Below are 15,329 nucleotides of genomic sequence, written 5' to 3'. Positions count from 1 at the left end.
GTAGTAGTAGTCGTAGTAGTATCAGTTTTTTTTTGTTGTGTTGTTGGTGTTGTTGTTGTAAAAGTAGCAGTAGTAGTTGTAGTATTAGTTATTGTAGTAGTTGCCATAGAAGTGGTTATTGCTGTTGCTTTTTAGTTGTTTGTATAATACATTGAATCAAACGTATAAGTAGCAACAAATGCATATCTTACCGTGTCGCCGAACATGGTTCTTGTATCACACTGACCGGTTTTGCTGAGAACTTCGTAATGTAATGCTCAGAGAAAATAGTTCACTCTAGCGCACTTTCTTAACGCGAGAAGTTTTGCACGAAATAAATTAAAAGTGCCAATTCCCACTGACTATAAGGTACACATATTGTTTCCCTCATGATTAAACACCTTCGCCGAAAACATATAATAGACACAGTCACATTCACTTAAATTTAATGTTAGTAGATGTCTTTTTTGACGGAAACGGTAGAATATATTTATGCGTGCATACACCATATTCTGTATACACTTTGCATGACCTTTTCACTTTTATAAATTTTAGTTCAGTTTAAGGTTCATTAGCATACCCGTTGGTCAAGATCTGAGTAAGTTTTCGATTGATTCTTTTTGCTACCGATTTAGCTGACTATGGTTTCCCTTAAAAATCGACCATTTATTTCGGACACCGTCAAACCGACAACCGCTTGATATTTCCCAGTTTACATTATAATTTCCCATTAACACCAATTATATCCGATACATATTGTTCGATCGATAACATACGCTATTTATTTCTCGTATACCTCCGTTTACATGTCAATTAGTAGAACTTCAAGTGTTTATGGACTGAGAAATGAGTCTAACACCAGTAAACGGTTTGAGCCTAACACGACAGATGCCCCACAATCTGGAACTATTGCTTTTCAGAACAGCGCTGATTTCTACAATAGGTTAGCACGCACAGTTTTCATCGATAGTCATGTGACTAGATTGAATTCTCATCGCGCTCTATCCTCGCTTTCTGTGCATGCATCAATAAGTTCCATCGGTCGCAGGCGTTTATTCCAATATATCGATTGTAAATCAGGAAATAAGGTGCGTTGAAACGGCGTTGGGTTGTATATATACAAATATATAAATATAATGAAAGAACAGTGTTTTGATTGATTGCTAATTGCTTATTATTGTTGGAACCGGCTTACATGAGGTATTCATTGCTTTGAAACAAATGAGTGTGGGCATATATGAATAGAAGGAATATAACTTATTGTGTACTGAACTAGTTAGCGTAAATCCTACGTTATGGTTTTAACGAATGCATAATGCGCCAATATGTGTCAGCTATAATTAAGCACAGATATATGTTTGGCATGCCGCCTTGTTTTACCACGCAGTAACATGCTTTCATAGACAATTAACACAATAGCAAATGGATACAACTAGTAACGAGAGCGCCGATGGCGCTGAAAGCATAGTTGCAAGATACAGGGATGTTGCTGCTGAAGTTAATGTTTAGGTCAAATTATACTAAATAGTTTCCTTATATGTTTCGATGTAAAAGCGACAACTTTGAGCGAAAATACTTACAACATTTTGCACATAGAGACCCCCATAACCATACATTTTCTTGACGGGCATTCTTAGCTGAATCGATTTAAGCAATAAAAAAGATATGTCATGTTCAAAACCAAAAAAGAATTCGACTCAAATCAAAATCGACTGTTTTTGCGCCTGTTTTTCGGCCGTTTTCTAGTGGATTGTAACCTTTTCAGTGCCATTTTTTACTTTAATCTCCAACTTTATCCTATTTCAGGGATTTAGTAGTGAACACCTATGCTTACCCTATCAATATCTCCAAACGATAAAACCAGAACAACAGTCTCAAGTGTATAACATGCCTTCGAGGAAATATGATGATTTGTTTAGAGAGTACAGCCCTTCATGACTCGATTATTTAGTATATTGTAACCTTAACGATTGCTGACATCACGAGTCGCCCCCTTGGTGTTGCTACCAAAATGTTCTATTTTTAGAAACGGGGATTCCAAATAGTGACGAATGTGAATGGTTACAAAATGACATAACTATTAAAATAAATACTTATAATTACATTATTTCACGCATACCATTATGCAACGATCCGTTTTCTTTTCCGACTTGATACATTTACAGCTTTCCATTTAATATTTTACAGACACAACACTCGTCCAGAATTCGCGCGAATCCATTAAATCCGATGCCACATTTAAACCGTTAGCTCTACTCGTAACGTTATTTCTGGCTCAAAGTAAATCTATTTAACTTCAATTAACACATCTCTATTACTTTCAAACTCTACTTCATCAAATCCATATAAAGGCAGGTCAGAATCCATGTCATAAATCAGAAAACATTCATCGTACTCCGCCATTTTTACACATTTTCAATGAATAAAAGTGCTTTATGCCCCACTTCCTGCTGAGAATATTTTTTAATTTCTATTTATAATTTACCGATGAAATGTTACATATCCTTAAACCAGGGCCTTATGAATTCAGTTATGTAAACATTTGACCTCTCACAGAACAGTAAACAAAGGAAATAGAAATTAGGTGTGAGGTCACTATCAACAAGAACAGAATTGTTTTACGAACGAAATTTGTTTTAGTTTCTTAGAAGGTTTTTTCACGTAAAACGGTCTTAGAAAAATTCACTAAAAACGGTGTCAGCAATTTTCTTGGAAGAAAACGTTAGAAAAACGTTTCCAAAAAAAAATTGTAAGAATTACCATATACTTAATTACATAGATATTCGTCTGATTTTTGATCAGGTAAGGCTTCATAATGGTCAACCGATCGATGTGGGTTTTCGAAATGTAGCTTATACCTTAAGCATAGGTGCGTTGCACCTATGCTAAAAATGATATGCCTTTTTACAAGTAACATTTCGTGTGATACTATTATTTTCGAATAATATGTACTATGTATATGGGAATTGATTCGATTTTGCAATTAACGTTTAAAATAAAATAGTATCGACTTGATGTCGTCTTATAAAAAGTTATTTCTCTTCAAAACATAACAACTGACACCAGCGCAGACTAAAATTGCTTGGCAATTAACGATATGCTAACGGTCTTTAAAATCGTGTTCAAGCATATCGTATACCATGTTGGCGCTAAACGCTAAAATATGTTACATTAAAATAACGCGAACATGTTGGGGCACTTTTCATTTTGAAAATACAGTATAATTACTCCATGGTAAATTGTTTACCATAGAACACAATAGAACAGTTTCGAGGCCCGATGGGAACACGATGCTTCAATATATATGATTTTAAATAATCAATTACAAATCATCGTCGTTCATTCAAAAACACCTGAATATATGATGTAAAGGTCTTTAAACTTAACGATGGTGTTTATTCAACGTAGTATATTTATACTTAATAACTAGAATACACGTAAAAGATTGTCCTCAAATATGTTTTGTAGCATATACAGATATAAAGCATTCTTGCAAAGTTTGCCAAAAATCACGCTTTTAAATACTGCTTCAAAATAAACCGAATAATTGCATATGTAATTTGGAAAATTAATCACAAATAAATCAATGCTAAAAGCAGAATGTTATTTGTAAATAAGTACTGAAAAGTTATGCTACGTCCTAGGCGAGGTAATGATAACAGAACGCGCGAAAAGTCTCTCTCTCTATAATATATACATGTTCGTGTCTATATACAATAATTCCGGGTTTGAAGAACTATCACCTACACGTTTATGTGAGTGCCATTTGAGCTTTGTTATCTATAGCAGATTATTTGTGTCGTGTTCTGAGAAAACTGGGCTTAATTCTTGTGCGTTTAGTGTCGTCCCAGATTAGCCTGTGCAGTCCAAACAGGCTAATCAGGGACGACACTTTCCGCGTTAATGGTTTTTGTTGTTTCAAGGAAGTCCCTCCTTACCGAAAATCAAGTTTAGGCGGAAAGTGTCGTCCCTGATAAGCCTGTGCGGACTGCACAGGCTAATCTGGGACGACACTTTACGCACATGCAGTATGCCCAGTTTTATCAGAACAAGACACATTTAACGAATTCATAAAGATTCTGTCTGTCCTAACTTGAAATGATCCATTTAAACGCTAAACAAATAGTATACTGTGATTTTATTGTTTGGAAATTAGCTAAACTATGGCGTAATCCATGACTAATTTGGTTTTTTGTTGTTGAAATAAATGATGCGTTAATATATTGGTAACGTAAATTTATACACGTTTTGTTTAGTTTTCGGTATAATGATCGTTAAATGAAACCTTAAAAAGATGGTAACATTGATGTCCTACTATACGTATAAATAAATGTAAACGAATACCAAATGAGTTGAACAACAACTGTTAAATATCTGTTATAGTAAACAAAGCATGACAACTTACTTTTAACTAACAACCTAACTGAGCACGTTCTGTACAGTTTTCACCCCTAAACTAATAGGTGCCGGCACAAAATCGTCTCTTAAGAAGGAGTGCTGTATCAGAAGAAGAACTATACTATGGATAAAACAACCAAGGGATGCAAACGATTCAATCCCTACAGGTATGTCCATAACGAGTGCATTCCCTTTAACACCTATCGTGGAACCAACGACGAAACATTGCAAGAATGCTTCAGTGGAATTTGTTTGTATGAAACTCAGGGGTGCACGCGTATACGGGAGCTTACCGCGTTTAAGTGAGAAAGTTGTTGCAAAACTTCAAAGATGGCGTCGTTTGTTGGATTTTCACCCGGTAAGCCCCTTTGTATTTATAATTATTTTAAATGAATACGCCGGTTCGGCTCTCCGGGGTGTGTGCTTCCCTCGGTTTTTTTGTTTCAAGATCGTAGACGTCGGGATAAAAAGTTATTGAAGGAAAACCGTCCACAAATCTGTTGTCTACTTACGGGACGTTCGAGAAATTGGATGTACGAATATCATTTTCTCTTATAATACACAGTATTGACACACGTGAACAGTAAATATAAATAAAATCATAATTATATTATTTTACCGACGCCGTTTATCACTGATAATTAATTTATTGGCAAACATTATTGGTTAACCTAACCCCCTTATTTGGAACTGACTTCCTTTTAAGCACATTTTGGGACCTGACTTCAAAATGACAAACAGCTCTTTCATATGTAAAAGAGCTTGACATGATATACCTACCCATCTTAAATAAAGTGTATATGTGTACTTCAATATTATAGTTTTATAGCATGTTACGTGGTGCAATATAAGTGTTTCTTAATCACGTTACTTACTGTAGAATAATAATAATGCTGTTCGAAAAACCTGCCGACCAATTGAATCAATTCACCTATTTTCAAGAAAATGGGTTGTGTGGTGGCTGATGTACGAGATAATAGAACGTTTATCTTTCAGTAATATTATAATAATTCCATGTATTTTATGACGTGTCGACCTTATTCTGCTATGAACATTTTTTAACCATTCTTTTACTGTCTTTTCAGATGATGCAGGTTAAAGGGCGAAAATAAGTGCATCTTTCGTTGCAGTATATGTAATCAGTAATCAGGAATTTTACATCAGGGGATGATTGAGATATCATGCCCCATTCATGGACCACATGAGTTTAAATGTAGAATATGCAAGAAAGAATCCTTCAACAGAGCCGGACTAAAACAGCAAATAAAAACTACGAACATAACAAAACATTTACAGCTGATGTTTGTAGTGTTTTTGCTTTATTTATAAAGTCTACATAGACACGCCTGACATATAATTGCTATGAGTGCTACTTACTTACACGTTTTATTCCGTATATGTCATGATGCTAGTTTCTCACTTTGTTATGTAAATAAACCATTATCTGTGTTACGCCATTTTTTCCTACGATGTCTCTGCATAAATTTTCAATTGTATTCATCACTTACATACATGATAAAAACAGATTTGGGTCGGATTTAAATCGTTATGCATATGACATATTAACATTACTAACGATTACAAGGCAATGTTAGGAACAAACGAAATAATCTTTCTAACTGAACCAATACTTTATTCCCTCAATACAACAGTCATAAATAATATGTATTCACATAGGTATAAAAGAGAAAAAACATACATGTATTAAAATTATATTGATCACTTCTACTGAAATCATATCGTGTATTGCATTTGCACAAATCTTTCTATCCACTACAAATTCACTTTTTGCGATTATAATATAGTGACCAACTCAGAACTGGTTTAAAAGAAGGTCGTCCAAAATGTGTCACATCAAAGTCACATACATGTATCAGTATCGTTATGGTAAAACGCGTCAAATGTCATTGTATTAAATAAACAATTCATATTTAAGTATCATAAAAAAAAACATCCACCGATATGCATCTTCTAAGCAGATGTCAGGTATTCCAAATTGCTTCATGAATTCCGAATCGCAACAATGGCAGTATTTGGTTACATCAACCTTATACTAGTATCAAACCGGCTTTACCCTCTTCTGTTTTTCATAACACTTTTATTGCACGTATATGTGATTGTTTGGCAAGGTACTTCGACGTAATCTTTTTTGTTTGATTGGTGGGTTTTCATGTACCTATCGCATTCTAGAGCGGTACCCACTTCGCTACGCCGTCTTTTTTAATCTTGGCATCCTCAACATTTATAACTGGCGTCTAGATATCTGGAAATAGTAAGCATAGTATTCCGTTGGATGCATATTAAAACATAAGTATGTCCATATGTGTTAAAATAAACAGGTAAGAATTACACTGTGTTTACAATACCGTCGAATGTCTTATATTACACACACTAAATGTTATCGTTAAGTACGCGATAAAACATAAAATAATACAAATTAATAATAAAACAAATAATAGAAAAAAACACTATTGATTTCTTCAAGTGAAAATGTTTTCCAAGACATTCGCACCAATGCGGAATTCATTCACGAAAGTTATTTCGCATAAAACCTTGTAACATAGAAAAGAGCTGTTAATCAATTGGAAGTCAAGTCCCAAAATGTGCTTAAAAGGAAGTTTAGTTCCAAAAATGGGGTTAACCCGTTATAATTCGGCATTAAATGAATTAATAGACATAACAACGCGTCGAGATAATAAAATATTCGTGATTTATGTTATATTTTACTGTACACATGCACAAATACTGTTTATTATGAGAGAAAATGATATTTGAACATCCACATCATCTCGAAGGTCAAGAAATTAAACAACATTTGTCGACGGTTTTGCTTCAATAACTTTTTTATTCCGACGTCTACGGTTTTGAAACAAAAAACCGAGGGGAGCACAAACTCCTTAGAGCCGAAAGGGCTTATTCATTTAAAAGAAATATAAATATAAATCGGCTTACCGGGTGAAAATATCCGCTACTCCTTCACGAAAAACACTTAAACGACGCCATCTTTGAAGTTTTGCAACAACTTTCTCACTTAAACGCGGTAAGCTCCCGTATACGCGTGCCCCCCTGGAAACTGGGGCATTACATTTGACTCGTCTATCAAACAGTACAGATTTGATGGTTACTCTAAGTTAATCAAATGATAAAACATGCTTAATCGTGTTCAAATATTGTATTTACATACTAACATATTTACTGATTGCTTTGGCGTAATACCCTTTTGATGTTCACACCTACAAAACACTTCTCGTACGCTGTTTGCTATATACGATCCTGTATAGGTATAACATTATTCAGAAAGAATATTGGATCAGAATGGCGTTAAAGAACTTAGCTCAAAAGGTATATATTTTACTGACGGTCGCAAATAAATGAATAAATAACAGTAATAGTTGTTACAGATCTTTTTATAGAACCCACACATAAATCCTACAACAACAAAGTGGACACCACAAAAGGCTTTCCGCATTTCAGTGACCGACCAGACAGCGCCAAAACATATAGAACATGCTGGCATGATTTGTCTGTTTTAGGGTAATTTGAAATTCGTCAAAATGCCCGATTGCTTGAAGTTGAGTCCTTAATTGTTTATGTATGAACAAACTGGTGTCACTTGTTTGGTAAATAAGGACCGGTCAAAAATGGAACTTGGCATCCGCCGGAAATGTAGTTTCGAAACGCATAGCATTGGGTACATTTAAAGCGATATCATAAACAGGCTGAGCACTGTCGCTATAGAATCCATCATATTGGTGTTTTGGCCACAATACAATTTAATATTCAAATATATTATTTATGCTTGAGATTATTCTGTTAGGAATGCAAGACGCTTCTCTAATGACATGATTTGATTTGTGTGCGCTCTGAAACATGCATCTAAATGCTACGCCCCACTTAATATTTCGAGGGTTTCAGGCATAATTGGTGACCTGTCCTCAATGACAATGTTTGATTTAATTAAGGCCTTCAGCATTAAATAAACGCAAACAGAATCAATTATACATATTAAAGCGGCCTTTTCACAGATTGTGGCATGTATTGAAGCTTGTCATAAAATGCTTAATATTGATAAAGTTAAACATTTGACCTAAAAATCTACATTAAAAAAACAAAACAAAAGACAATTTGAATAGTAAAAAGTAACCCTCAACTAGGCTCGAACCACTGACCCCTGGAGTCCTAGAGTAAAAAGTCTCTCGCTTATACCACAAAGACCATCCGTGCTCATGCTAATAGCGGATGTATTTTTTATTTACATAAGCAATCGTAGTTTCCCAAAACATAACGACACCAACAGAACTTTCCAAATTATTCAATCGTTTCGCGTTGCAACGCTTTATAATTTTCAGGTTTTGAAATTGTCAAAGGAAGCATACAATGGATATTTTAGAGCAAGGTAAATGTTCAGTATTACTATATCCTCACAAATATCATACCTAAAAAGATCATTTGCGAATCTGAAACAACATTTCATAATTTTGTCAAATTACCAAAACGTGAAAAGGCCTCTTTAAGACATACAACATGTATTTGATTAACTCTGCTGATAGATGTTTATATCAGTCATTTACTTTTATATCGAATGCACGGGACCGCATGTAATTATGTTTATTTTAAGGAGTGAACGGGCACAATGAATCTCCGTCTGTTAAACATATCATTTACACGAAAACTAATAAAGTGTTTGTATTTAGGTAAATGTCGTCAGTATAATATATAAAAATAAATATTCCCAGATTCGAGTACTAACCAACTCGTATCAAACACATACTATTGTTTTAAGATTATGAAGTGCAAACGAGCTATCTTTAAATGTCGGATTGGTGTTTGTTGTAAAATATCCACAAAGAAAAGTTTTTTCTACATTTAGCTATGCTTATAAGCACATACATACTAGATGCAAATGCACATTTTGTATACGTCAACGTCTTTTCGGAACACTCACAGCAAAGAAAAACAAACACACTATATATCAATTGTAAAAAATTGCGGTTCAGAGTGCGTAAGTGTTTTTTGCAATTATGTCTTTAATGAGTATATATATGCATGTAAAGTAACAACATGCCGAATGCAGAAATAAGATTGATTGTTATCGTTTAACCGGAATATATATACTCTTTGGTATGAAAGTAACATTCTTTAATTACTTCACTTGGTGTCATACCACTTTAAAAATCTTAACTTCATATTATGTAAAGTCATTTTAACGTGGACATGCTCAATCGTTGATATCCGAATTAGGAAGAAATGTGGATTGAATGTAAAGGCTTTACCGATGCTGTTGAGTTCATTTAGTGGAACAGAAAACCAACGAAATAAAAAAAAACTAATTGCAAACGAATGTTTGGTAAATTAACAAATTTAAAACAAATATTTTAAAGTCCCAAATGCTCGTTGTAGTTATGATATTTGTGAGGAAACAGTAATATTGAACATAAACATCTCTAAAAACATCAATTATATGCATCTTTTGACGATGTAAAAGCCTGAAAATTATAAAGCGTTGCAACGCGAAACGATTGAATAATTTGGAGAATTCTGTTGTTGTCGTTATATTTTGTGATACTACGAGAATTGCTTATATAAAGTATAAAATCCATCACTCATTGTATGAGCATGGGTGGCCGAGAGGTCTAAGCGATAGACCTTTACTCCAGGGGTCAGTGGTACGAGCCCAGTTGACGGTTATTGTTTCTTTCTTTAATTGTATTCTTGTTCTTTACAGGGGCTTTTCAGATCCATCTTGTACATGTATCAATATAAAGCATTTAATGACAAACCTTAATACATGCCAAAATCAGTGAAAAGGCCCCTTTAACAGGATACTGTGTATATTATGCCCGTTTGTCTCAAGATGGTTCGTAAGGCAAATTTCACAAAATTAATAGAAGAGTAACAGAAGATCCTATTTTCTTGAAAACAACGGAATTGATTTATGACAGCGAGAGATTTGAGGTTTTTCAACCAGCTTATTATGCTCTTTAACCGGGCAATTGGAATCACCAAGTCTGTCCATACAATAAAGATACACGATGATGCATTTGAATTAATAAAGCAGTGTTTGCTAATGGCCATCAAGTGGATAATGTGTGCTTGACAAATTACGGCGAACGTCGACGATACGGTGAATCCTTTACTCGCCATTAAAATTATGGATACGCTTTTTCATTAAAGCGGATAAGGTAGTTTGAAGATACATAATGCATGTATGATACTTATAACTATGATTTACTATTATCGTTAATATTTATAATAAACTCCAACATGTTTATAAGTTTTTTCGTGACATTCCAATTGACTCACAGCATAAATACATCATACATAAATCACGAATATCTCCAAAGAACAATTTGGTAAATGCGAAATAGCTGAGAATTGTTATTATGATTCGCGATGAGTACCGACGTCGTACGCTGTAATTTTTACATTTATCAATTAAAAAACAACACAAGCATTCGCATTTTAACTTGTTTTTTATTTAGTAAGTCGCTATGTAAAAGTGTGTTCTAAACTTGTATTATGTGTCCACAATTGCAGACAGGTTGAAAACAATATACCATGTATACTTATATCGCTAGACAAAGTATTTCTTACAATTAGGTGTACATAACCCAGCGTATATTTGTAATAATGTGGACAGCAACCATATACGTTTCCATTCATATTTCGTTCAGACATATATACGATGGAACGTCTGCATTTAAACATATCAATTGTTGAGTATATTCCATAAAACATTTTGCGTTCTGTAATGTTTGTGTCATTTTTTGTTCCAATAGATAGGAACAAAGAACAACCATTTGACATGTAATACATATGCTCCTCATGTCATTATTCGCAGTGCATAATTTATCTGTTCTTAACTTATTTGTGTTTCGCGTTCAGAATTGCGTATAGAGTTCCCTATGGGTAACATATCCATACCAATACATCCTGAAACATGTACGGCTATGTACTGTAGAACAGATTTGTCATTTTCATTTTTCTATTTAAGTTGTTCACACTACCCATCAACTCGTTTTCACGACAAATAAACGGGTAAGCTAAATGAAATTGGGAACGACATAGCTCGACAGAATGCACCTTTTGAATGAACCGTTTGAAATGTTAATTCAAAACCGGTTTTATAAATCGTATCGGCGATATGCCCCATGGTATTCAATTAAAGAATGCACATAAACTGCAATAGAAACTTCGTGCGAGACAGCAAGATAATGCCATTTGGCACTTCTCTCAAATAAATGTGCCTGTTTTGATATTAAGAATGATCAATGCCTGATGCAAATTGAGTTTCACTTTGTTTATATTTGAAAGGTCATTTATGTTATGCTAGTCTAGTGTGAGCAATATTGAACCTGTTGAAAACATCAAAATAAACTTTAAACGAGATGCTCGGAAATAATGGTTTTAGATATATTGACGGCGAAGAGATATGCCACACGAAATTCAATAAAACGGCGCGCATATACTACGATAAACATTTCGTTTGAGACAACTTAATTTGAAAAACAAAAATACAGAGGATATTGCACGAGAAACGCAACATGTGGAAATAAAAAAGTACTTTCTTACCGAGCAATTTGAATTTAGATAATATAAATGTATTGTGTAATGTGCTTAATGTATGACAAGTTCGTATGTAGAATACAACGTATTATGTTGTATACGTATTTCCAACATAGCAATACATCAATTATAGAAATATTCTTATATGTATTTTATAGTATAATAATTTTCTTTACATTCGTAATGATAAATTTATAATAGAAGTAACGTACGATTACTGATAATAGTTTAGTGTTGTGATGGGAAAATGCAATTTATCATATATCTTAATGGAATATTGAAATGTGTCGGCAAACTGATAATCGAAGCATTGCACAATACGATTTAAGAAAGTGGCTAAACGTGTAAAAAATGTGCATATATTACATCCGTCTACCAGTGTAAGTAACTTTAACTAACACATATTACTGCGTAAAGAATATGCTCAATCATGGGATTCCCATAAATCTATGAAATATATTAACACAACCATCATAACCTACAACGAACGCATTATTTCACGTTGTTAGTCACACTTGTTTTGACGTTTACAGATGGAGAAATTCACTTGACATACAAGATGGCGACGCCCATGCCAAGACAATTTATTTTCGCCGTTGTATTCTCTTCATTACATTTTTTATTGTTAAAAAGCCGCTCACTTTTCAGCCACATCAACAAGAACGTGATACGCGTTTAATTTTGTATTAAAATTCGCCTTTAATCTAGACTTTTATCACTGCGACCTTTCTTACCGGGAGCTTGAATTTTGTGACATGTTTAGAAACTTCCTCGCCATAGTCTTTGTCAAGGGAATACCCCGTTTGGTTAAGCATGCAGTTGATGACGTCGTTATACAAGAACGTTATACGTTTCGGCTTGTTTTCACACTTTTGTTTATTTACTGTGCTAAATGAGAAATGAAAATATCATTTGTAGCTTTCAAAAATGGGAAAATATTTATTGCACTCGTGATAATTAAATCAGTATGTTTCACGGGCGGCGTACACATTATATTATATAACCACTAGATGAATACATTTTAATTAAATACCAAAATAAACAAGGGCTTGTCACATAAGTGCCAAATCCCCGCCGAAATGTGTTTGCTTGTATGACAACATTGTTTAAGAGAGTAGAATACTATTTGTAAAACATGGCACCTGTGTCATCTATTTATATTTCAATGATCAATTAGTTATAAAGTGTTGGAGTTATGCTGTACAGAATATGGAATGAGTGATGTATTGGACGTCATCATTGATGACGTTCAATCGAACGAATGATAAAGGGGGCTAAGTTTCGTTAAGCTCCAGGGTATAGCCGCGATTTGTGGGCCATGAAAACTGGCCCAACACTGTGCCTGAAATTTGACCTGTATATGGACCAGAACGCGATCTAGACGATGGCATATTCGTCATGTCTGGGAAAACTCCAGTTTTTGATAAAATGACGAAAAAGTGGTGTTTTTTATTGCGCAATCGCTATAAAATGAGTTCTCGCCGGAAGCGTTAATAGCGTTAATAGCAACCCAAACACAATTCACCCCCAGGAGACAATTCACGCGCTAGGCAATTCAAATTTGATTTTAAATAATACATATTGCGATTTTATTCCCAAATTAATTAATAATTTCATTTTGCGTTTAACATACGTTTAAGAAAATATTAACAAAACAAACAAAAACAAACAACCGTTAAATTTTATTGTTGTAAATATGGTAACCTGATTACATATCCACTAGCGTCTATGCATATTTACACATAAAAAATAGTTCGCAAGTAAGCAACAAACAATCACATTCAAACGCAAATTATTTAACAAAATATATAAATTTAAGCTAGAAATCGAAACTTAAATACAATGTCTGCACTAAAAACACAATACCAATAGTTTTTACAATAACACATTCGACATGTACATGTACTTCCAACAACACGCCAACCGCTATTTTCAATGCGAATGTGTAGAGTAACATTTCAACAATAAAGACAAACTGGAACTGGAGTTTAACTTAGTGCGCATAATTGGAAGTGATTACAGTAATTTATTTTTCAACTTGTCAATCTCCGTAGTATACGTTTAGTTGTGAGATGTTAACGGTTTCCCCAAAAAAGCATGCCTTCGCTACGAAGTCAAAGTGGGTGGGGAACGAGACTGCTTGTGGATTTCGAGTTGCTGGAAGTTTGTAACGAAGCTGCTTTTGTGCAATATTCAGCGATTTTGCAAGCTGTGTGTTTGAAGTTGCTGACATTAATGATGTTGTGTACGTTCTTGTGACCACTGATCTGCATATGATACCAGTGGGAGAGCATCCCGAATCCCAGTTCCCACATAGTCTGCAACAGATGTTTCCTGGTCGAGTGGTTGGTAAGTTTCATCGTTATACATGCATATTACACATTTTACATTATTTGTGCTATTTTTGACACCCATTTTTCATGCTGATGAACCAACGGTCAGTGCCAGTAGTCCTACTGTCATTGGTCTGTGTGCTTGTTGAAAGTACATGTAGAAAGGGTTGTTTAGCTCCAATAAGCCATGTTGCTCTTTTTTGGATAAAATTTATGGCAGTTGGCTTTTTTATCTTTGTGCAGCAACCTCTGCCGCCTCATTTTTTGCAAACATTAGTCGCACACTGTTCATATTGTGGAAAAATGAGTCGTGCATGTAAAAGTAAGAAAAATGGGTGGTGACTATTCAACAATGTGAAAAAATGAGTCGCGCATTGTTTAAAATACTTTAAATATCAGTCGCAAACATTAGAAAAATGTAAAAAAAGTGTCTCACAATGTTGAAAATTGTGAAATATGAGTCGTACAATGTTGAAGGTTGTAAAAAATGAGCCTCGCAATCTAGACAATAATGGAAAAATAAGTAAGGGGACAAAAATTCCACTCGTCTGCTCATATTGACGAGTGAAATCTTTAATGGACAAGTGAATTTCCCTAAAGCGCTCGTCCTACAGGACGAGAGAAAAAGCTGATGTTAAAATATGTATTTTAGGACCCGTAAATAATTAAATAAAATCATTTTCTTAAAGCATATCTATTCCGAAAGTAGAACGAGAATGAACTGGAAATTGTAATTGTAAATTTCATACAACAGGTGCGCATTGTTATGCGAGACTAAGTCGCGAGTAAAGGCGTAACAAAAAAAGTTGTTTGTTTCCGGTGGCCCGACCCTACCTAATTTTTTGCCGCCGGTCCTAATCTTTTTTGAGCCCAAAATTCGAAAAAAATCGGACCCGTATTTTTCGGCGCGCTCAATAAGCGTTCAACGTTATCGGCGCCGTACATTAAACTTTCAACATAAACAAGATGGCGGCGCCCAGCGCCATTACCGGATCATTACGCATAGCGGATCACTTTGATGTTCAAGACTGCGTTTTGCGATAAATAGTTGAT

The sequence above is a fragment of the Dreissena polymorpha genome, chromosome 10 (assembly GCF_020536995.1).
Source record: "Dreissena polymorpha isolate Duluth1 chromosome 10, UMN_Dpol_1.0, whole genome shotgun sequence".
Lineage (NCBI taxonomy): Eukaryota > Metazoa > Mollusca > Bivalvia > Myida > Dreissenidae > Dreissena > Dreissena polymorpha.
This window is presented reverse-complemented; position numbering follows the sequence as displayed.